Source organism: Camelus bactrianus, chromosome 1 (genome assembly GCF_048773025.1).
Source record: "Camelus bactrianus isolate YW-2024 breed Bactrian camel chromosome 1, ASM4877302v1, whole genome shotgun sequence".
In the NCBI taxonomy this organism is placed as follows: domain Eukaryota; kingdom Metazoa; phylum Chordata; class Mammalia; order Artiodactyla; family Camelidae; genus Camelus; species Camelus bactrianus.
In genome coordinates this window covers 94,997,995-95,020,694 of record NC_133539.1, presented here as the reverse complement: position 1 = coordinate 95,020,694, position 22,700 = coordinate 94,997,995, and positions in this window count along the sequence as shown.

The window sequence follows — 22,700 nt, the reverse complement described above, 5'->3', positions numbered from 1 at the left end:
CATATGCCTTTGCAAGGATGGAGAGCTTAGGCCTCTTGGTCTTGAGGGCTGGGAGCACCCTGCAGGTGCAATGCACTGTGTCAAGTCTGGGATTTCTGGAGGAGGCTGTGGGGTAGAGAGGTCATAGGCACTGTGTGTGGAATCAGCTCAGACCCCAAATGTCCACTGGAGTAGCCATACCATATGCAGTATTACCTCAGTCCCTTCTAAGCACTAAACCTCTCCTGTCCACTGCCGACTCCCGCAACAGCTCCCATGGTGAGCGGTCTCCCTCAGAAAGAACCTGGAGGAGTCAGAGGGTGGTGGTTGATTCACCTTGGCCAAATCGTGCAGAGGGTGGAAAGAAAGAGAAAACCTAATGCTGCAAGCTAGGAGATGGGTTGGACACAACAAAGCTGCACAGAATGAGACTGAACGATGGTGGTGGGGCGGGGGTGTTAAAGAACGGTGACCTTTGCAGAAGCATTCCAGAAGGATGGCTCTCTCAGGGAACTTTATGATGCAAGTGGCCATAATAAGGCATTTGTTTTTGGCATTGGCAACATATTTGCATTCCAGACAACTTCTCATAGGGTAGAAAGCTAGAAAAACAAGAAGTGTGCACATTACTACACACTGAGTGGGCAGTCAGGACCCCTCCTATAGGCTGCTGAGGAGAAGCCAGCAGGTTTGGGATCATATTTAAGGAGTAAGAACTCCCTACCCTCGCCCCTTGTGCATCACCCGCCCGTGACGAGGGGCAAATCTGACCTGCAGTGGTGGCCTAGTAGAAGTTGATAGAGGCCAGCAAACCTGTATTCTAATTTGATTCCAATGGAAGCAGAACAGAACAAGAAGCCTCCATCTAAACAACTTGTCTATGGTGATGGCTTCCTTCGGGTGCTACTTCCAAGGCTGCTCCACATGGCCCAGAAATCCCAAGGCTTCCAGCTTGAACCCATTCCCATCAAGGGAGGAATCTTGGGACCTGGCTTCTCTGAGGTGTGTTTCAATTAGGTGTGTTCAAAATATCCTGTTATTCCCCAGGGAACTCCCTGCTCAAGAGGTTTAGTAGAACTTTCTAGGGACTTTACACCCAGAACTGAAAGACAATGGAGCTAAGACAACAGATACACTTCCCAGACGTTACAATAATAACCTCTTCACTCCCAGTTTTTGGCATTTGGATAGGAGCCACTGCTGCTCTTCTCTGTTCTGGTTACAAGGGGGCAAAAATAGCCACGTCCCTTCGTGTAAAACTAAGTGGGGGGGAAGAAAAGAGAACTCGGAGGGGTTTTCTGTATGCCTTTGGCATAATACCTTGAGATAGAAAAACCATGACTGTGCATGTAGGATCAGGAGCTGTAGGCCAGCCATCAGGCCTTGCTAGAGAACGTGGGTGTTACAGAAAGTCACAAGAGAACTGTGTAGAGGACCCAGTGTTTGGTGGCAGATTGGGGAAGATTACAGCCAGTTTCTGAAGTGTGACTGGAGGTGAGCATTGTTCATGCGAAGACAGTGTACTCCATCCCGGGACAGTGACACCGACACACAGAGACAAGAACAGCAAAAAGCTTCAAGGAGGGCCCCCGTGAGTCCTGCCCAACCCAGGCAGAATTAGGAGATGCAGCTCTGGGTACACAGGAATGGTGTTAACAAAACTAAGGGGAGGAGGTGGGGCAGGGTGAAGGGGAGAAAAAGAAATCTTGAGGGAGAGAGTCCAGGAGGGTGTTCCCTGCTGAACTGAAGGTGGGGAGTATGCTATAGGAGGTGCACAGAGAATCTGGGGCTCCCGCCCTGTGCCCAGGCAAGCAGGATAGAACAAAGAAGCCAGTCCAAATTCTCTGCTACCAGAGCTCTGCCTGAGTTATTATATCGCTCGATCCTGAAGTAACACACTAGCAGAACATTCTCTAGGGTTTTACATGTGTTGGCGTGACTTGCTAATGATAAGAGCCATTTGTTGTCATCCCGTTTTAGTGGAAGTTACGCATAACACATCTGGTATTGTTCCTTTCTTATTAGTCCACGACTATTTGGGTGCTAGACAGAGTGAGCACAAGGGGTAAGGACGATTTTAGGAGGAGATTCTCAAGTCTGTAATAGTTAAACGCTGACACACTAATCCACAAAATCCCAGATTTCCAAATCTCTGATTCCTATAAACTTCCAGCATCCCAGATAACAAGAGGAGAGGCAATAAAGGACACTAACAGTAATCATTTGGTGTCTTCAGATACAGGAATGAGGACAATAAAATTTGATGTCCAAGCATGCTCCCTGCTATCTCCAGCTGGCACAGTGACCCTGGGAAATTAATCATACAAGTGAGGCCTAGACAGACATGTATGCTCTCTGCATGGAAATCTAAGCTACAAGATCTGGTGTGGCTTCGAGAGCCTCTTTCTCTAACAGTAACGTAGTAACAAAGTCGACTCAAGTAAGCCCAAGGCCCAAGGCAGAAGGCCATGGCAGCGTATTTCTCTCGCTCCCGATGTGGTGAGTGGCTGTGTCGAGCAGCTCAGAAACTACAGTTGCAACTATAGCAGTAAAACAAACCCCATAACCTTAGGAGAAGCTAACATAAACCTAACGTCTATTAGAAACCTAACACAAAGCAATAATTTTAAAAAACAGTTAAAGCTCATATAGTCCTTGCATTGTGCCAGGCACCGTTCTGACACTTTCCATTTGCAGTAGTGTTAATACATTAATTCCTCACAATGCCCCTATGTGGTAGGCATTTCTATTACCCCTGTTTCGTAGATGAGGAAACTGAGGCGCAGGAAGTTTAGGACTTGCCCAAGGACAGACAGCTAATTAGTGACAAAGTCAGGATTTAAACCCGCACAGCCTGGAACTACAGTAAACTGCCTTGCTACTGTACCAGGCGTGATGCTGACAAAAGCACAAATGCAAACAGGCACTAGATGTGTGCAGTAGTACTGCTTATAAAACAACCAGTGAAGTGACTTGGGGAAAGATTACATCAGCATAACATTGTCATTGCTAGAAAAACACAAACTAAAAAGATCATGATAAAAAAAAAAATTACAGGACCCAAGAACACGTCTGGGAACTTGGAAAGCTTTGAAAAACACTGCTCAAGTTCTATGAGGCAATGCGTGGAGGAGGGATTTGTAGACACCCCACTTTCTGTCTCTCTCTCTCTGTCTTCTGAATTCTGTGCCCTTCAGTAAAGTCAAATCAAATTTGATCATACCACTTTCTTCCTCATAAATTATCGGTGAATCTGTATTACCTACTGCAGAATGAAATTTAAGTCTGGCCTCGATGAACTTCCAGGCCATACCTTCAGCACTGTTCCTCTGCATCACAGAGCTCCGGCCACTGTGAACTTCTGGCCTGGCCTCAAACACACCATTCTTTTTCATGCCTTTCAGCTTTCCCAAAACAAGGTCTGAAGGCCATCAGCCCTAGAATCAGTTGAGGACCTTTATAGAAGCGATGTCTCCAGGGTTTTACTGAAACTGAATGCATTTGGCCAAGGGATTTGTATTTTAACAAACCACGCAATTTATTTTTCATGTACATTAATGTTTGAGGGCCACATCTCATTGCTAATGGCGATCCCTCTTCCCATCTGTCCCTCCACATTTCAAATATCATCTCCTTAAGAAAAATCTTTTTAACCTCCTTTCCTAAATAAAACTGGCCCCTCACGCCCTTCTGTACAGCCATTTTCAGTACCTCTACCCGGCACCTCTGGTACCTATTTTTTATTTTTGTGGTCTATACTGCGATTTCTTTAGGGATCTTAAATCATTTGCGAACAAGTTTATATTGGCCTCTGGAGGTCCACTGACAGAAGGAGCAGCCTGGAGACTGATGGGGCACAAGAAAGTACACTCACAGGGAAGTGTGCCCGGTGCTCTGAAAGGCAGAAGGCAGGGTGTGTGCAAGCTGCAGGGGCACTTAGACCAGTGAAGCAGGCCAGGGGAGCTTCTCAGGGAGCTGATGTCTGAGCTGCTGCTGGTGAAGGGAACGAGCTGCCCAAGAAAAGGAGGAGAGAGTGTGTGGCCTGAAGGGAAAGCACCCCAAGGCAGGGGGCGTGTGTGTGTGTGGGGAGGGAATCATGAGGGAATGAATAGATGAATAAATCCATACACACGTAATTAATTAAGCATCATGATACAGTTGAATAGTAGGACATAGCGTAGTATTCGTAAGGGTATGACCTTTAACAATCCCACTTTGAAATTCCAGCTTTGTCAGTTTCAGCTAACTGACTTAGGAAGGCTATATAATCTTTCTGAATATCTTCATTTATATAATGGTTGTAGTCATATTTACCTCCTAAGAATGTTATCGCAACTAGGTGACAAACAAAGTATTTAACATGATGCCATATAGTAGGCTTTTTTTAAAAGGTAGTAAGGATCTGACTTTCAAATCCCAGCTCCACCCCTAAACTAAACCTGTGTGGCCTTGGGCATGAAGCTGATTTTGTCAGCCTCAGTCTCCCTCACAGCCTCCGCTGTCCAGTGAACACATGCACATAGGAAACCCTGTAAATGACTGTCACTGTGGTTATCATTATTGCCATCCATTACAAATACATTTTTGCCTGTCACTTCTGCCACATGACTACATTGTCTGTGTTTGAAAGGTTAGCATTCTGAAAGAAACTGGACGACTTTTCAGCTGTAAAACATTTTTCTTTATTCTAGATTGTAAAACCAGTATTTTAAAAACCACATCCAATTACAGGTGATTGCCACAAGGTGGCTCCAGACCATCTCTATTATTTACGAAGTATTAAATCACCTTTCTGAAAAAGTTGTTTTTCAAGAAATACCGTGAGAACAACTGTGATTTTGTTTGTTTTACAAAGAATCATAACACTGTAAAAACAAGCTCTTCATCATTTCATGTTTTTATTCCTGTGTCCTTGCTAAAGGTAGGAATCATTTTAATTGAGGAATACATATATGTAAGAATTTATATTCAGATACAATTTCATCATGGTTGATATTCGCTCAGTCATATCATTTTACTATATTGTTGTTGCTGTCTGAAATTACATCTTTGTTTCTTGTTCATTTAAGTTTGTATACTATCTAGCATTTTTATAAATAATACCAAAAATCTGATTATTAGGGAATACCAGAATAAAGGACTGATTTTTTTTCAAGTTTTCATTTAGAAGATTGATTTCAGGACTCTTCAATTTTTGAGTTTCACTTTTCAAAACAAATGAAACTTACAAACTTTCCATGATGCTTTTTACGGCATTTGCTTTTATAGTTCAAGGTTCCTAGTGCTTCAGACAAACTGATTTAAGTATGAATATGGAGGGGGATGGGTATAGCTCAAGTGGTAGAGTGCATGCTTAGCATACACAGGATCTTGGGTTCAATCCCTAGTACCTCCTCCCAAAATTAATAAACCTGTTTACCTCCCCCCACCAAAAAAATAATAAAATAAAATAATTTTAAAAAAGAAAAAAAAAAAGAATGAATGTGGAAAGATACAGGTGCAGCCAAACCTTCAGTGCATTTGCTCTGAGTTCTGCTTCGATGCCACTCCTGTTTACCCTGGAGTTTTTTCCGTTGGAAATGCTACAACCATTAATTGTGAGAAAAGATGTTTTCTCATTGATCTCCCTGGAAAGCGTGAGTGAGATTCTGACACTGCTGTTAAGTCTTTCTCCCAGGCTTACTGCTGGGAGTTTATTTTTAGCATTTTGCTTCTCCTAGAAACTGGAGTGCTGCTGATCCTCTCTTCCTGGGAACTGCTGGCTTATACTTCCTCAGCTGAGCTCCAGCACGGACTCCTACATCAACTGTGAAAAGATTTCTCTCTGGCCCCCAATTTTCATTTCTTAAGAGACATCGTTTTCCGTGCAAATTTCATAATATATAATACTTTTACATGAGTGAAGCCCCCTTCTGAGTAGGAATTGGAACACAACACAAACTCAGACACACACATCCATACACACGTGTGTAAGCAACATGTATTTGAATGTGTATTTTATATGAGTGGAATATGCTATCTTATTTACATCTGGACTTGAACTTGGGGTTCATACAGGACCTCTGGCAAAGGCCCATGGCGTTTACCACCGTTCTTCCCTCTTCTCTTTCACTTGTCAGCTTCATTCATTCACACATTCTGGCTGAACTCAGTGTGTTTGAGATTGGGACCCCTGCCTTAAGGCTCTGAATCAGGGCAGGAAGGGTAAGTGCATCTAGAGGAAAAGGGAGGTGGGAGAGACTTCATCTTATAACTGGATAAATGATTCATAGATTGGGGGCTAACTTGGCTGTGACGTCATTAAACAAGACTTTAGAATCCGATGGTCAGAAGCATAAATGAGGTAAAGGATTCTTCCACCTGTATACTTCTAGGACTCTCGTTTTTTTAAATTGAAGTATAGTTGCTGTGTAGTATTATATAAGTTACAGGTGTACAGTATAGTGATTCACAATTTTTAAAGGTTCTACTCCACTTATAGTTATTATAAAATATTGGCTATACTCCCTGTGTTGTCAAATATATCCTTGTAACTTATTTTATACATAATAGTTTGTACCTGTTACTCTCCTACCCCTATATTGTCCCTCCCCGCTTCCCTCTTCCCACTGGTCACCACTGGTTTGTTCTCTATATCTGTCAGTCTGCTTCTTTTCTGTTATATTCACTAGTTCATTATATTTTTACATTCCACATATAAGTGATATCATAAAGCAAAGGAAATAAAAGCAAAAATAAACAAATTAAACTTAAAAGCTTTTGCACACCAAAGGAAACCATTGACAAAACAAAAAGACAACCTACTGAATGGGGGAAAATATATGTAAATGATTTAGCTGATAAGGAATTAATATCCAATATATATAAACAGCTCATACAACTCAACAGAAAAAAAAAACCCAATTAAAAAATGGGCAGAAGAACTGAATAGACATTTTTCCGAAGAGGGAATGCAGATGGCCAACAGGCACATGAAAAGATGCTAAACATTACTAATCATCAGAGAAAATCAAATCTCATTCATTTTTTGCAGAACTTGAACAGAAAAAGGCATGTGTAGTACAGAAAGTCAATGTGATAATGAACATGAAATGGTTAAATATTAGACCTCCAACTACCGGGTTCTCTGTAGTGTAACTCAGGAAGCAACAGAGAGTACAGTTGTTTCTGCAGTGGAAGAGTTCCTCAGGTTACAACAAATCTGGAAGGTGTTCTGCCAAAATCCAGAACAGGATGAGATATTCTTGATAAAGGACCACCCAGAGATCTGGTATACGGCACAAACCCAGAGACATCATTTCAGGAGAACAAGCAGCTAGGGTGAGCATTTTGTTAATAATGCCTGGAGCAGAAATTTCTTCATTAAGCTTTGTGTAATTCTGAGCACAGGTAGTGTAACCATAGACAGACATTACTTAGAGGCTAACTCTGAGTAACTGCAGATGGAGAGAGAATTCTTTTTAACTAGAGATTAAGTCAATGACATAGAAAAGCAGCCTAGCTGGGATGAGTTGAGGGCATAAGTCTAGAACAAAGAACAAGCAAGAGGGTCGAATACATAGTTTGATCAGGTTGGACAGTTCTCTTTTGCTCTCGGGAGTGAGTTTGTGTGCAGTTAAAATATGTATGTTTGAAACATGTTTATGTTAATTAACCTAAAAGAGCCTTGATATTCAGAACTCTCAGCTAGGTTCTTATTCTCAGCCCATCATCAAGTATCTCCCAGACGCATCAGTGGAAGAAAATTATATTTGCTATCTCAATGGGATTTTCTTGTCACTTGACTTATACTTGGTTATAGGTGGCTTATAATACAGAGACGCTAAAAATTATGGAACACAGTTGGCAGGGACTAGGTTGATTCAGTGGAGGCACAAAATTTAAGGTGGCATTCACTCTCAGGGTCATTCAGGTGCAGGGTCAGGACCCAATACTGAGCGTCACCTTAAATTTTGCGTCCCAGTTCAAGCTTGGGATTCTCTCCCCATATTCACCTTTTTCATAAAGTTCAAGTGGGACATATTTGGAGCTGTTGCCACTATTTTCTGGAGAAAGCTTGGCAAGAAGAACTGGATTCTTCACCTGCATCGTTGCCAATGTGTCTCCTTCCACCACCGGCTGTTGTGTTAGACAGTCAGCTGTCCTATTCCACCCACCCCAGCAGCTGTGTGGACCTCCTCCAGGCAGTACACAACAGGTGTATGTGTGTGTGTGTGTGTGGTGTGTGTGGTGTGTGTGGTATGTAATAGAGAAATGCCTTTAAGACTTGTCGTGACCTAAACTGTTCTTTAGACATTTTTCCGTAAATCTCTTTATAATGTATCCTTACTGGATGATGTAACACATACTTTTCACAAGCAGTTAAAAACACCTATCAGCTGTTTGATGCTGATGCAATCTGATATCCCACTATTGAAAAAAATTTTAAGCCCTAAAAAGATTATTTTACTGAATTATGTACTTTTGGAGCTGAACGAAAACTTCTTTTTTTTTTCATTTTCATATTGTTTTTCACCATAAGTTACTACAAGATACTGACTATGGTTCTCTGTGCTATACAGTAAAAACTTGTTGTTTATACTAAAAACTTCTTTTTTCACTCTTTTAATTTTAGATACTTTTAAAGGGTGCATTTGATTACAGAGTAAGATTTTATTTTTTATAAATATTATGAGAAATTCTCAAATGACCTTAACAACCCAATTAAATGTTAATATGTGAAAGTCTACAGTGCACCAGGACAAATGAAATTACAGTTAAAGGATATAATACACATGTCTTTTGAGAATATCCACATGTAGGGGAAAAAAATGGCAATTCTAAAACCTAATGTGATTTGACTGTGCAGAAGAAATTGAGAAGTTAATGAATCAGTATCAATTACATCAGAAAAATTGTCCAAGCAAAAAACACTTTGACCTTATAAAGAGTGAAAATTGCTCTGAGTATCTCTGTTATCTGAAACAGGATAATGTGAGGACAGGGAAGTAAAGGAAAGATTTTTATCTGAGATAATTATGAATCTATTATCTAGCAGTATTTTTATTGGATTCTTTCAAGTACTCAAAAGTAATAACGTTAGAAGGGTAATGTATATTTTTTACATTAAATGAGTTTCAAGAAGAGTATCTCTTTTGAGGACCTAGGAATTATCTCATAACATTAGTAATTCAACATACTGTGATCAATCTGATAATATAAAATATTTTAATATAAAAGGAAAGTCTTGTACATCGTTGGTGGGAATGTAAATTGGTGTAGCCACTGTGGAAAATAGTACAGAGTTTCCTCAAAAAACTAAAAATAGAACTACCGTATGAACAAGCAATTCCACTCCTGGATCTATATCCAAAAAAAAATAAAAACAATGTTTGAAAAAATACATGCACCCCAATGTTCATAGCTGCATTATTTGCAATTGCCAAGATATGGAAGCAACCTAAATGTCCATCAACAGATGAATGGATAAAGAATATATATATAAGTGAGATATATATATGTGTATATATATATGATGTGATATATATAGGAGTGTGTGTGTGTATACTACTCAGCTATGAAAAATGGAATTTTACCATTTGCAACAACATAAATGGACTTGGAGGATGCTATGCTAAATGAAATAAGTCAAACAGAGAAAGACAAATATTGTATGAAACCACTTATATGTGGAATCTAAAAAAATACAACTCCTAGAGGAAAACATAGGCAGAGCATTCTGATAAATTTCAGCCGTTTTTTTTGGATCCATCTCCTAGAGTAATGGAAATAAAAACAAAAATAAACAAATGGGACCTAATTAAACTTAAGAGTTTTGCACAGCGAAGGAAACTGTAAACAAAACAAAAAGACCACCTGTGGAATGGGAGAAAATATTTGCAAATAATGCAACCAACAAGGAATTAATCTCCAAAATATACAAGCAGCTCATACAACTAAATATCTAAAAAACAAACAACCTGATCAAAAATGGGCAAATGATCTAAATAGTCATTTCTCCAAAGAAGATATACAGATGGCCAACAGGCACATGAAAGGATGCTCAGCATCACTAATTGTTAAAGAAATGCAAATCAAAACTACCCTGAGGTATCACCTGACACCAGTAAGAATGACCATCAACAAAAAGTCTACAAATAAATGCTGGAGAAGGTGTGGAGAAAAAGGAACCCTCCTACACTGTTGATGGGAATGTAAACTGGTGCAGCCACTGTGGAGGAGAGTATGGAGGTCTTAAGAAACTAAAAATAGATTTGCCGTATGATTCAGCAACCTCACTGCTGGGCGTATACCGGAGAAAACTCTAATTAAAAAAAAAAAAACAAAAACCACATGCACCCCAGTGTTCATAGTGGCACTTTTTATAATAGCCAAGGCATGGAAGCAACCTAAATGTCCATCAGCAGATAAATGGATAAAGAAAATGTGGCATATATATACACACACACAATGGAACACTACTCAGCCATAAAAAGGAAGGAAGTAATGTCATTTGCAGCAACATGGATGGCCCTGGAGATTATCATACTAAGTGAAATAAGTCAGTCAGAGAAAGATGAACATCATATGATATCGTATGTGGAATCAAAAAAATGATGCAAATGAATTTATTTACAAAATAGAGACTCATAGATATAGAAAACAAACTTATGGTTACTGCGGGGGAAGGAAGGAGGGAGGGATAAATTGAGAGTTTGAGATTAGCAGATACAAACTACTGTGTACAGAATAGATAAACAAGGTCCTACTGTATAGCACAGGGAACTATATTCAATGGCTTGTAGTAAGCTATAATGAAAAAGAATGGGAAAAAGAATGTGTGTGTGTGTGTGTGTGTGTGTGTATAACTGTATCACTGTGCTGTACACCAGAAACCAATACAACATTGTAAATCAAACATCAAAAAGAAAAACGAAAATTTAAAATAGAAAATACAACAAATTAGTGGATGTAACAAAAAAGAAGCAGACTCACAGATAAAGAGAACGAATTAGTGGTTACCAGTGGAGAGAAGAAAGAGGGAAGGGGAAATATAGGTGTAGGGGACTAAAAGGTATAAAATAAACTATGAGGATATATTGTACAGCACAGGGAATGTAGCCAATATTTTTTAACTATAAATGTAGTATAACCTTTAAAAATTATGAATCACTATATTGTACACCTGTAACATATAATACTGTACATCAGCCACACTTCAGTTATATATGTGTGTGTGTGTGTGTGTGTGTGTGTATGATATATATATATCTCATGAAAGAGTACCTGGTGGTAAATGGCTTGGGCTTCGCTCAATTGAAAGCAGTGAATGAATAGAGTACACTTTACCTTCTTAAGAAGCTTTTGCAGATAGGCAAACCTTCCTTCTGTCAGAAGCCATTTTAAATCAGTTTTTCTGAGTTACATTCAATGTATTCTCATATTGTTACATACTAATTGACGTAAAATCAACAAGGCAGCATACTCATTGGAATGTATTTATAGAGGTTTCAGATTTAATGTTTAAAAATATCACTTCAATCACTTCAAATAAAAAAGAAAAAGATGTCTGAAATATTAAGTGAAAGCTAATAGTTCCAATTTAAAAGCATGTTTTTTCCGTCAGATTATATAAGCAATACATGCTTATTTTAGAAAACACAGAAATGAAAGAGAGAGAGTGAGAGAAAGTGAGGGAGAGAAGGAGGGCGGGAAACAAAAGTAACATATCCTCCCGTTGGGCAGGTTTCAAGTGGCCAAAAAATTCTAAGCATGACCAAGACTAGGCATGTATAGATACTGAAGCCCCTTCTGCCTCCCAGTAAATCAGAGGTGTTTAGATTTGCTTTGTTTACTTTTGATTTTCTGTAATTTTCTTCTCCTTCCTACTTTATCTGGATTTATAATGTCTTTCTGTAGCATACATTTTTTAAGTGAGGTCAAAATTTTTAAAGAAAAAGATGAATGGTGTAAAGGGAAATTACTGGACTTAGATTCAGGATGTGGCAATCCTCGACCTGGGGTAGGTCCATAAATGAGGCTCGAGATCTCTTTGCCTCACAGGCCCTTCAATCTGCTTTTGAGATTCCTTGGCAGCCCTCTAGACCCTTGTAAACTTCATCCAACTTCTTGAAAATATTTTTAATTTTCTGTATATCATTCATCACTACCTGACATTTCCTTACTTGTATGCTCATTGTTTCTAGAATGTGGACTCTGGGAGATTAGGACCATTATCTGTCTTGTTCACTGCTGCATACCCAGCACCAACACCTGATATGTAGTAAGAGGTCAAAAAAAGCCTATATAACCCAAATATAAGGTAAATTTTTTCCCCAAAAATTTCTAGAAAAGAAAATAATCGTATACATCCGAGTCCTTACACAGGCTCTCATGTTATGCGTTACTTTCATAAGCCATAAAATACTGCGTAGAATCACAATATTAGACAAAAATGGCCGTACCATCTTTCTCTAAAATCAGTGCTAGCTTGGGTGTTTACAGAGATCATCTGTTAAAATTAGGATAAAAGAAGGCAAAGAAAACAATTTCAGTATTTATTCCTGGGTTCTGACATTATGTCTGCAAGGGTTGAAGACCATTATAAATAATGCTTTTAAAGATTACTTTGAAAAGCAGTCAAGGTTATTACACTATAAAGATTAGGCATATAAACCTAGAGGAAGAATAAAAATAAAAATAAAACTGTACTAATGTGTGTGAATGGCAACCTCCAGTGTCTACATCACACGTACAATCCCATATTGCTGTTTCTCAAAACAACTGAGCTATAAGTGATGCTGCCATGATGAGTTAAAAATGCTAATGACAAAAACACTTATGTCAAAGGTGCATCTGAAGAGGCTGAATTTTTTTAAGTGTGACTGGGGAGGAACAATATTTTTAAACTACTCCATTTAGATAAAATGTAATTTAAATATACGTGTGGCTAAAGTAATAAATTAAATTCACTGTTTCATCAGCATCCTTTAAAGTTTACATTTTCCCAATGGACAAAAGACTTATTGGGGAATCTTCTCACTGGAGTAAACAATAAGTCTATTTTTAAATATATCCTTCTATGTGCTATGTGGTGTTTCAATACGAAATTTTATTCCTTTTCAGTTCTATACAATCCAAAACTATCCTTAACTATTGCTTCTCAGCTATTTCTTGTATTGCCTTTTTCAAAAACTCCTGGTAAACAGTTTTGGAGTCTTTCTATAATGTATCCATGTCTAACTGCTATTTCATATATATTTTTCAATGTCTTACCTCCTAGGGCTCAGTTCTGTGTATATGTCTTAGTACCTTTTTCCTATTATTTTAAAATTTTCTCTTCAACTGCATTTAGTCTTGAGTTAATTGTGTTAATTTTTTTCTATAATAACATTTTTCATTTCCAAAGTTTTCACTTGATTCTTTTTCATATGCTACTGCTTTGGCTTCTCATAATGTATACATTCTCAAGATTGTTAATTCTTTCTTTTATGTCTCTGCAAAATCTTGTTAAAATCTCAAACACACTTGTTTTAATTTTTCAGACTGCTCTATTATTTTCATTTCATCCAGTCATTATATATCCCAATCTTTAATTTTCTTGGTTATCTTTTCAGTTATAATAATTCTGCCGTACTTTGGAATGTGATTTTCAAGCTCATTTTGTTGGGAAGTTTTTTTACTCTCATGTTCTTTGCTTGTTTTTTATGTTCTTTCTTCATATTTACCTCTCCAGGCACCTGCCTGGACCACTGAGATACCAATCCAGAACAAGGTCATGTGCAGGTGACTCTGAGCTTACTCAGGGATGATACTTGAGGCAAATGCAGGTTCAGGCACTGTGCCAGTGGGCACCTTAGCACAAGTCCTGGGTGCAAGGCAGTTTTTACTTCCTCCCTCATCCTCGTTAGCAATGTTATACAAGCTGTAACCCTAGTTGTTGATCAAAAAATTTTTTTCTTCCCTTATCAGGCTGGTGCACCCTACCCCAGACCTTTATTTCAAGCAATGGCCTGGGTCCCTTGTTCTTCTTAGACTGCAGGAGCCAAAATTACAGCCATCTCTCCAGGCTCTGTTCCCAGAGCTCAGTTGGCCAACTTCCATCTCACTACCTTTCCACCAAAGTCACTTATATTGTTTCTGAGCAATGCTGTATCTTTTAACTTTTCTCTATATATTATAACTGTCATTTTTATGATTCAGAGTATAACAGACAAAAGGTCTCCATGATGGACAGTACCAACAAAAAGAATTTTTATGTTTTTTTTAACCAAAAAGGTCAAAAGTACAAGATATGGAAGCAACCTTAATGTTCATCAATAGATGAATGGATAAAGAAGTTGTGATAGATATAGATACAGATATAGATACATAATAGACTATTACTCAGCCATAAAAAAGAAAAGCAACACCATTTGAGGCAATATGTATGGACGTAGAGATTATCATATTAAGTGAAGTCAGAGAGAGAGAGAAATATCATATGATACCTCTTATATGTGGAATCTAAAAAAAAAGATACAAATGAACTAATTTACAAAACAGAAGCAGACTCACAGACAGAAAACAAATTTATGGTTACCAAAGGGGAAAAGGTAGGGGGAAGGATAAACTGGGAATTTGGGATTAACAGATACACACTACTAATCATAAAATAGATAAACAGCAAGGACATACTGTATAGCACAGAGAACTGTGTTCAATATCTTGTAATAACTTACAATGGAAAAGAATCTGAAAAAGAAAATATATACATATATAATTGAATAATTTGCTGTATACCTGAAACATTGTAAATCAACTATACTTCAATTTAAATTGTTTTAATTTTTAAAAATTTAAATAAAGAAATATTTTTAAAGGGCGAAAGTAAAAGATTACTTATACCTAAAGTAAATCAACTTTTCTCCAGTTGTAACTAACACCCAGAGATTTGTCTGATTTACTGCTGTATCTGCAGCTCCTAGAATGTATTAGGCACGCAGTAGGAGCTTAATAACCATGTGTCAATGGAGTGATTTGCTGTCCAGCCCTAAGTTAGGCAAAGAAGAGGGAGAGAAGAGAGGAATGTCAAGTTAGCACAGGACAGTGTGATGTTGCCCTTTATTCATTCATAATCTAGTGGAGGTGACTGTGTGAGTATAATGACACAACACATAGTGTAAGACAATATACATTTCTCAGCTGGATCATGCCAAGTACAACTGCATGGTATTTGATAAATTTACAAAGTGTATCTGACCGTAAGTTTTAATGGAGGATAGAGCTGGGAGAGATGTAACTGTTACAGATTTTAAAATTGGGAGGACAGTGGTGAAGGAGAGGGGAGAATTGTTAGCTGTTTCAAATATTACATTTAGTTCCCTGTGGCCAGGGGGATGTGGTCACAACTTTGGGGAAATAGTGTATACCTTGTGAAACAGTACAAGGTCACTTACGTAGACAGTAGGTGCCAGAAGTTAATTTTGCAGAGCTACTTATGTAATTCCAGAATGTCGGAAACTTGCTTACAGACCTGGGTGAACGCGTAACGTCATAATTCTTTTCAGAAGAGAAAGACTTTTTTTTTAAATAAGCAGTGTTTCCATGGTAACCATAAAGGCAAATCTCACTTGGTGTGTGTTATAGCAACAGCAATAACAGCTGGAGCAGGTTGAACAAAAAAATGGCTGGGGAGCAGAAGCTGGGGGATTTGGAGAGAAGGTGAGTAAAGAAAATGACAACCCAAACCGGAAGCTGTGTGACTCAAGACTGCCTTGACTCACCAGCACTGCGTTTGAAGAAATCAGGCTTTAAAAACCTATTTTTTTTTTCAAAGATACTTTCCCTCCAGCCTGTCCAAAATCAAAGGTGAGACAAACTACTATGCCATTTTTCCAAGAAAAATAAATGACTCAGGTTATGTATATTTTTTAAATCAATGGGTATTGACAAATAAAAACATTTTTTAAAAATCGATGTCTGTGAGAAGAGCCACACAAAGAAAATGAAAACAGACATATATGCCCAGGCTCAGATAATGCATTAATGCAAGAGGAAAGCTGAACCGCTAAGCAATTTCTTTTCACACTTAAAAAAAAAAACCTGTATAATGCATGTCTATATAGCACAGAGACGAGCATTACTGAATCCCTTGTTAGTGGGGGCACTGCTAACAATAGAAGCAGTGCGCCAGTGGAGGGTGTTTGCTTTATTTGCTGAATGAAACCTTATTTTTATATCTTACTTTGTGGCTAAAAGTATGTATAAAAATTACAGTCCACTGTTTTTAAGTGTGGAAAAATAATTCTGATTAGGATAATAGGATTATCTACAATCATTTTTAATTACGTGTTTAAATTTTGAGATCATTATAGATTGGCATTAGATGTAAAAAATAGTAGAGATCTGGCATATTCTTTTCTCAGTTTCCTCCAGTGATAACATCTTGGAAAAATACAATGCAATACCACAAGCAGGTATTGACCTGCAGATCTTATCCAGCCATCCTGGGTTTTACTTACAGTTGTGTGGGTGCATGTGTGTGTGTACATTTAGTTCTATTTAATTTTGTTACCTGGTGCAGATTGTGTGTCTACCACTATAGTAGTGAGAAAAAAACAGTCCTCTCACCACAAGGATCCACATCCCTGCATTGTCCTTTTATTACTACATCTATTGCCATCCCACCCAGTTGCCCTACCCCTGACCACTAACAACCACAATCTGCTCTCCATAATTTTTGCCATTTCAAAAATGTTGTATAACTAAAATCTGTACCTGACCTTTAAGCAATGGCTTTCTCCAGTCAGCATAATTTATTTGAGATCTATCCAGGTTGTTGTGTATATGAACAGTTCATTCCTTTTTACTGCTGAGTAGTATTCCACAGTATGTACCATAGTTTGTTTAACCATTCACCTACTAAAAGACATCTGGGTTATTGCAGTTGGGGAATAGCATTAGAAATAAAGCCACTGTGAATAGATGTATACAGATTTTTGCATAAACAAAGTTTTAATTTCTCTGGGCTAAATACCCAAGAGTGCAATGGTCTGGCCATATGGTAAGTACATGTTTAATTTTATAAGAAATTGCCAAAATGTTTGCAAGAGTGTTTGCCATTCTACATTCCCACCAGCAATGTATGTGCCTCTTTTCTGACATAATTCTAACAAGCTAATTAAAATAACTTGTCTCATCAGAACAATGGAATTAAGACTGTTTCCTATTGCCAGAGTTTGAACTCTCATTCTGCCTGGGTTCAAACCCTGGCTCTACCACTTGATAGCTCTGTGATCTCAGATAAGAGTGTCTTCCACTCAGCCTCAGTTTTTCAGTCTGTAGAATGGGATAATAATATACCTACCTCACAGATGTGTTACGAAAATATTATAATAATTATTGTTGTTTGATTCATTATTTAGGATATAATTGTACAGAGATAAAAAGAGGCATGTATGAGGTTAATGAAAAGCACCATCTATTTTACTGAGATATGTTGACAATATGTATACAAGGAAAAGATTCCGAGACTGTCTCTAAGCTGTGATGTGACGATTTTACACATAAATCCTTCCAGACTTAAAATGTACTAGTTTGTTGCTCACAGTGAAATAGTGGCAAAATGACTATGTTTTGAAATGTAGGAAAGTAACAGAGCTACTCCTCCAAATTATAAAACATGCTTTCATACGCCTGAGGTATGGAGAAGTTCTATTTTATTGACAGTTGATTGGGTGGGAAACAAGATGGTGCTCTTGAGCTAATGGAGGCGATAGAGGATGGCAGGGTGACTGATGGTGCATCAGCAGATCCATTCTCCTGCCACCAGGTACTGCTTCTACAAAGAGGTAAAGAGAAAAATAAAGTGTTGACTTTTTAAATCTTCAATCAAAAAAAATCATTTCAAAGGAAATGACAGTGATCAGAATCTTACCCTAAACAACCTGTGGTTTCAGTTTGTTTAGTTTTATGTATGTGTGTGTGTGTGTGTTTGCTGAAACAGAATACATGCAAATAGCTATAACTTTTCAGTCTTGCTAAATAAATTTAGTCCAAATAATTTTATATTTACTAAAATCATGACCCCAATTAATTCTGAAAATGTTTCTATTTTCATCTTTTATTTGAATTTTTTTAAATAAACTATTTTCATTTTTAATTCCCACTTCAATTAGAAGTGTTGTTTTGGGGGGTTTTTGTTGTTGTTTCATTTTGGTTTGATTTCCAAGAAAGTTAAGATAGAGGGTTAAGAAGTAGATTCATTTAAGTTATGGGGGAAATACATTTGGTAATTGGAACTTGAAACTCAGGGTGGAAAGTTCACCTTTAGCAGGAACTACCCTATCCTGAGACAGGAGGACCAAAGTGAATTTTGATTAACTTTTGTATCAATGTATTAAAAAGTATGACAGCACCACTTTTAGAGGACAGTGAAGCTCAGTACAACATGGATTCTGTGGGCTGAAGTTTGGCTTACCTATTTTTCCATTGGCATAATAGAGCAGTTGAGAAAGTTATTAAAGCTTAGTTTTAACAGTCTATTAAATTGTGGCACCCATGGAGTGGTAAGTATACTTACAGTTTTCTTGCCTTTTTTATTGTTCTTTCCATGAAATTTAGCTCCTTCTTGTCTCAATTTAAAGTTCACCAAACACATTTTATTAGACTTTTTCTTCAATACGCCATTTTTTGTTTTTTTTAAATGCAGAATTACTTATGTGATTTATTAAAATGAGATTCATTTTCATACTAATTCTCTTTTCCAATAGGGTTTAAACAATTTCTGCTTATTTCTTATATTTCGCTTATATGTTTTAATTAGGATGTTTTCAACTGTAACAGAAAAAATAATCTCTAAATGAATTTTAAAAGGAGGTTCTTTATTATTCATATCACAAGAAGTTCAAGGCAGGGCACCCCGGTTGGTTAGCTTAGTGGCTCCACAATGTCATAAATGCTCATCTTCCCATCTGTTCACTTTGTCATTTTAGGTATGTGAACTCGTTCCCCTCATGGTCACAAGATGACTGCAGTAGCACCAGGCATACATTTTCAGAAACCAATATCAAGAGGCAGCAAAGGGAACATTTCTCTCTTGAGTTTCTTTTTATCCAGGATGAGAAACTTTTCTATAAGACCTCTTCTCTGTCTCATTGGCCATAAATGGGTTACCATGTCCAACCCTAAACCAATTCCTTGGTCCCAGGCAATGGTATCAAAGTGACAAACTTAGGCAATCATGAAAGAGGGATGAAGAACATCAGGCTACAAAAAAGCCACAGAAAAAAACCCTAAAAGACAAACAAAACCTCTCATGTCAAACATACTATTATGGGCTTGAAAGCCAAGAAACTTAGGTGGACTTTATAACTATATAAACTAAACCTCTGAGCTTCAGGATTTTTTAACCCATCCGGTTGCTTTCTTTGTGAGTATTTCATAAATTTTTGTATAAATAAGACATCTAGCTCAGCAGAGAGATACAATATGTGTTAATCTCCTCCTTTCCTTGAAATGTGCAAAATAAATGAATAAATAAATTAGCAGATGAGGCTAAGTAATACAAATTTTAGAGCTTGGATAGCTTATATTTTCTGATATTCCCTTTCAAACTCAGCAATGAACTCATAACATGATTTTGAGGAATCTACAGCAATGACAATGGTTTAGTGTAAAGAATTTTAATTTTGTTATTTAAAATCATTTATAAAAGTTGCACCATCTGTTTAAAAAACGTCATAGGTGGATACAGTATATGTGTAGGACAAGAGATATATGGTCTCTGAAATACTGTAAATTTTGTCACCATTTATTCATTTTGTTTCAAACAGATTCACACAAGCTTTATACATTATGTTAGATGTCATCCTGTGTGCTTGGAGTTGAGCAAAAACTGAGAGGCAAAAGTCCTTGCCTTCTCCAGATCACCTCAAAATTCTTGCTTATACTAACGAGCATTGATTTCATTAATAAGTTTCAAACTAATGCCTTACCCCTGAAACTCAGCTGTTTCATGATACTCATGTTTCCTATATAGGAAATACCAAAATAAAACAAAATTCCATCTCTTTTAGTTGCCTTCCTCCACTTCATCACTAGATGGCACCAGAGAATCTATTTCCCTCCAATAGACTGAAGAAAAAGTACAGCTAAAACAGCAACTCTTCACAGTGTAAAAGGGACAAGGTCTCGGCTGTCTGTCCAGTTTCTACTTTATTTATCTATTATTTGGGCAAAGATGCACAGATGTTTTTCATTATCACTTGGCACTTACAGTAAATTTTTTAGTCTTTTCAAATTGACTACAATTTTGTAAATCCCTTCCCTTCACAGTAAGTCATTTTTATTCCATTATCTTGTGCAACAGCAGTTATTTATTTTGCCCTTTTCTTATTCTGATACATACACACTGCTCTGCTTCTTCAGTAACACTAGGGTCATTCTCTTCTCTTGAAAATTAGAGTTGCCGAACGTCATTCCTGGGTTCCCTGCTTAACATTCTGCCACAGCTTGCTGTCAAAGTGTATCCTGAAAAACTCCCCACTGCACTTCTGTCTTCCACCTACTTTGGAGTTTTCACAACATTTATATCTCCTTTAAACGTTTATACCATGATAAAATCTAGGGAACTGAAATATGTGTGCTTGCTCTCATGAAAAAAACATTATCATTTCCCAAGCACTGTCTAGGGAAGGAGAAAAAAAAAAAAAAACTGGAAAGAAATTAATTTGGCTGTGAATCAAATCCCAGCTAAAGAATTATGAACTCCTTTTTTCTCCTCTCTATTCTGTACTAAAACTTGGGGAAACTCCTTTGTCCAAATAGTCAAGGAGTAAACTAACTGATGGTTTGTTGAAATTATTTTTGTGGGTATAATTCTGAGATATATGTGCGTTGATTTAAGTGTGTGAATGCATGTGTAAATATGTATTTACACACACACATACATACATAAATTCTTTCTTTTTGTCACCTCCACCCAGTGTCACAGCCACTCAGCCATAGTAACAGAGCTCTTCATGGGACCTAGATTTACAGAACTTGAATCAGAATCTTGGATCCATTTTCCCCACTGCTGATTTTCTTTCCTAAAGATGTTGCCCTGAGCTAAGAGTTCGCCATTTTCTTCTTGTATGTGGACCACAGCTAAGGATGTTTTCCACAGACAAAATCTTCCTTGGACCCAGATGTTGCTCCTCCTGCTCCTTCTAAATTGCACAGCCTTGCCTACCTGATGTGGAGGTAGAGTTCCCATACCATTTATTATATTTTACAAACTCAGTGTGACCTACATTTTTGCTGCTTTTTATTTACTTATGTTATCCATGACATCTCCTGGAGACTGAGGAACTGGCTTGCACTCAGGTTGCAAACTTGTTCATTTGGTTTCTCCATCTCTGTTTATTGGAGGAGGGATTAAGTGACAGGGAGGTGACTGCAATGCTCAGTTGAGACACACCCTTTAGACGGGGAGGTGTGAAGCTTTTCTACAGAAGAAATAATGGATTCGTGACCTTACGTATTTTTCCCTAATCAGTTAGAGGGAGGAAATGCCCCTGACTACAAACTGGAAAACTTAGGATCAAACAATCAAGTGCCTGTTTTTATTCAGAGGCTTGTAGAAACTCCTAGTTGGAAGACACACAGTCACAGGTATCTGGTTATCCACCCCAGCTGTGCGACAGGATCCCTAGGGCGCCACAAATTCTTAGCTCCCCACCACATTACTGACTGGTCATTTCCAGAAGTGGGCCCGAGAATTGGTAATTCTCAGAGCAATCTTTCATTTAACTGCAGCCAGTGTGACCCTAGTTCATGGACTGGCACTCAAGACAGTTAAGTCCAGACTCTTGAATTACTACCCCTGGCAAGTTTGAATCTTTGATTGGTTGTCCCTGTAAGGCTATGCTGGCTAAGCAGTCTTCCGGTACACGGAGGAAGAATGAACAAATGTTCCGTGTCAAGCACTGTGTTAGGAATGTTCATGATCATGGTCCCAGGAGCCAGACATCTTATTAACTGTGTGACCTTGGGCTAATGACTCAAATTATGGCTCAGTTTCCTTATCTGTAAAATGGGGATAATAGTAATAACCTCCTCCTAGTTCTGTTGTCAGGATTAAATACGTGAATGCATGTAGAGTGTTTGGAATAGTGCCTGGCACTGAGTGCAGACAGTCTCTGACTTAACAGTGGTTCAGCTTACAGTTTTTCAACTTATATGGCGTGAAAGCAATATGCACTCAGTAGAAACTATACTTTGAATTTTTATCTTTTCTGAGGCTCAAGATAATTCAATAGATGGCCCTGTGATGCTGAGCAGTGGCCGTGAGCCACAGCTCCCAAGCAGCCACGTGACCATGAGGGTAATTAAATGATACACTTACAATCATCTTGCACCCAGACAACCGTTCCATTTTTCGCTTTCAGTACAGTATTCAATAAATTACTTGAGATATTCAGTGCTTGATTATAAAATAGGCTTTGTGTTAGATGATTTTGCCCAACTGTGGGCTAAAGTAAGTGTTCTGAGAAAGTTTAAGGTAGGCTAGACTGAGCTATAATGTTCAATAGGTTAGATGTATTAGATGCATTTTCAATTTAATGATATTTTCAACTTTTGATATGTTGCTTGGGTTGTAACCCCACTGTCAGTCAAGGAAAATCTGTACATGCTCAAAAAATTATATTCTTCATATGATTATGTTATTTATTACTCAGGAAAAAACAAGCTTGTGAAAGAGATATTATTATTCTAAA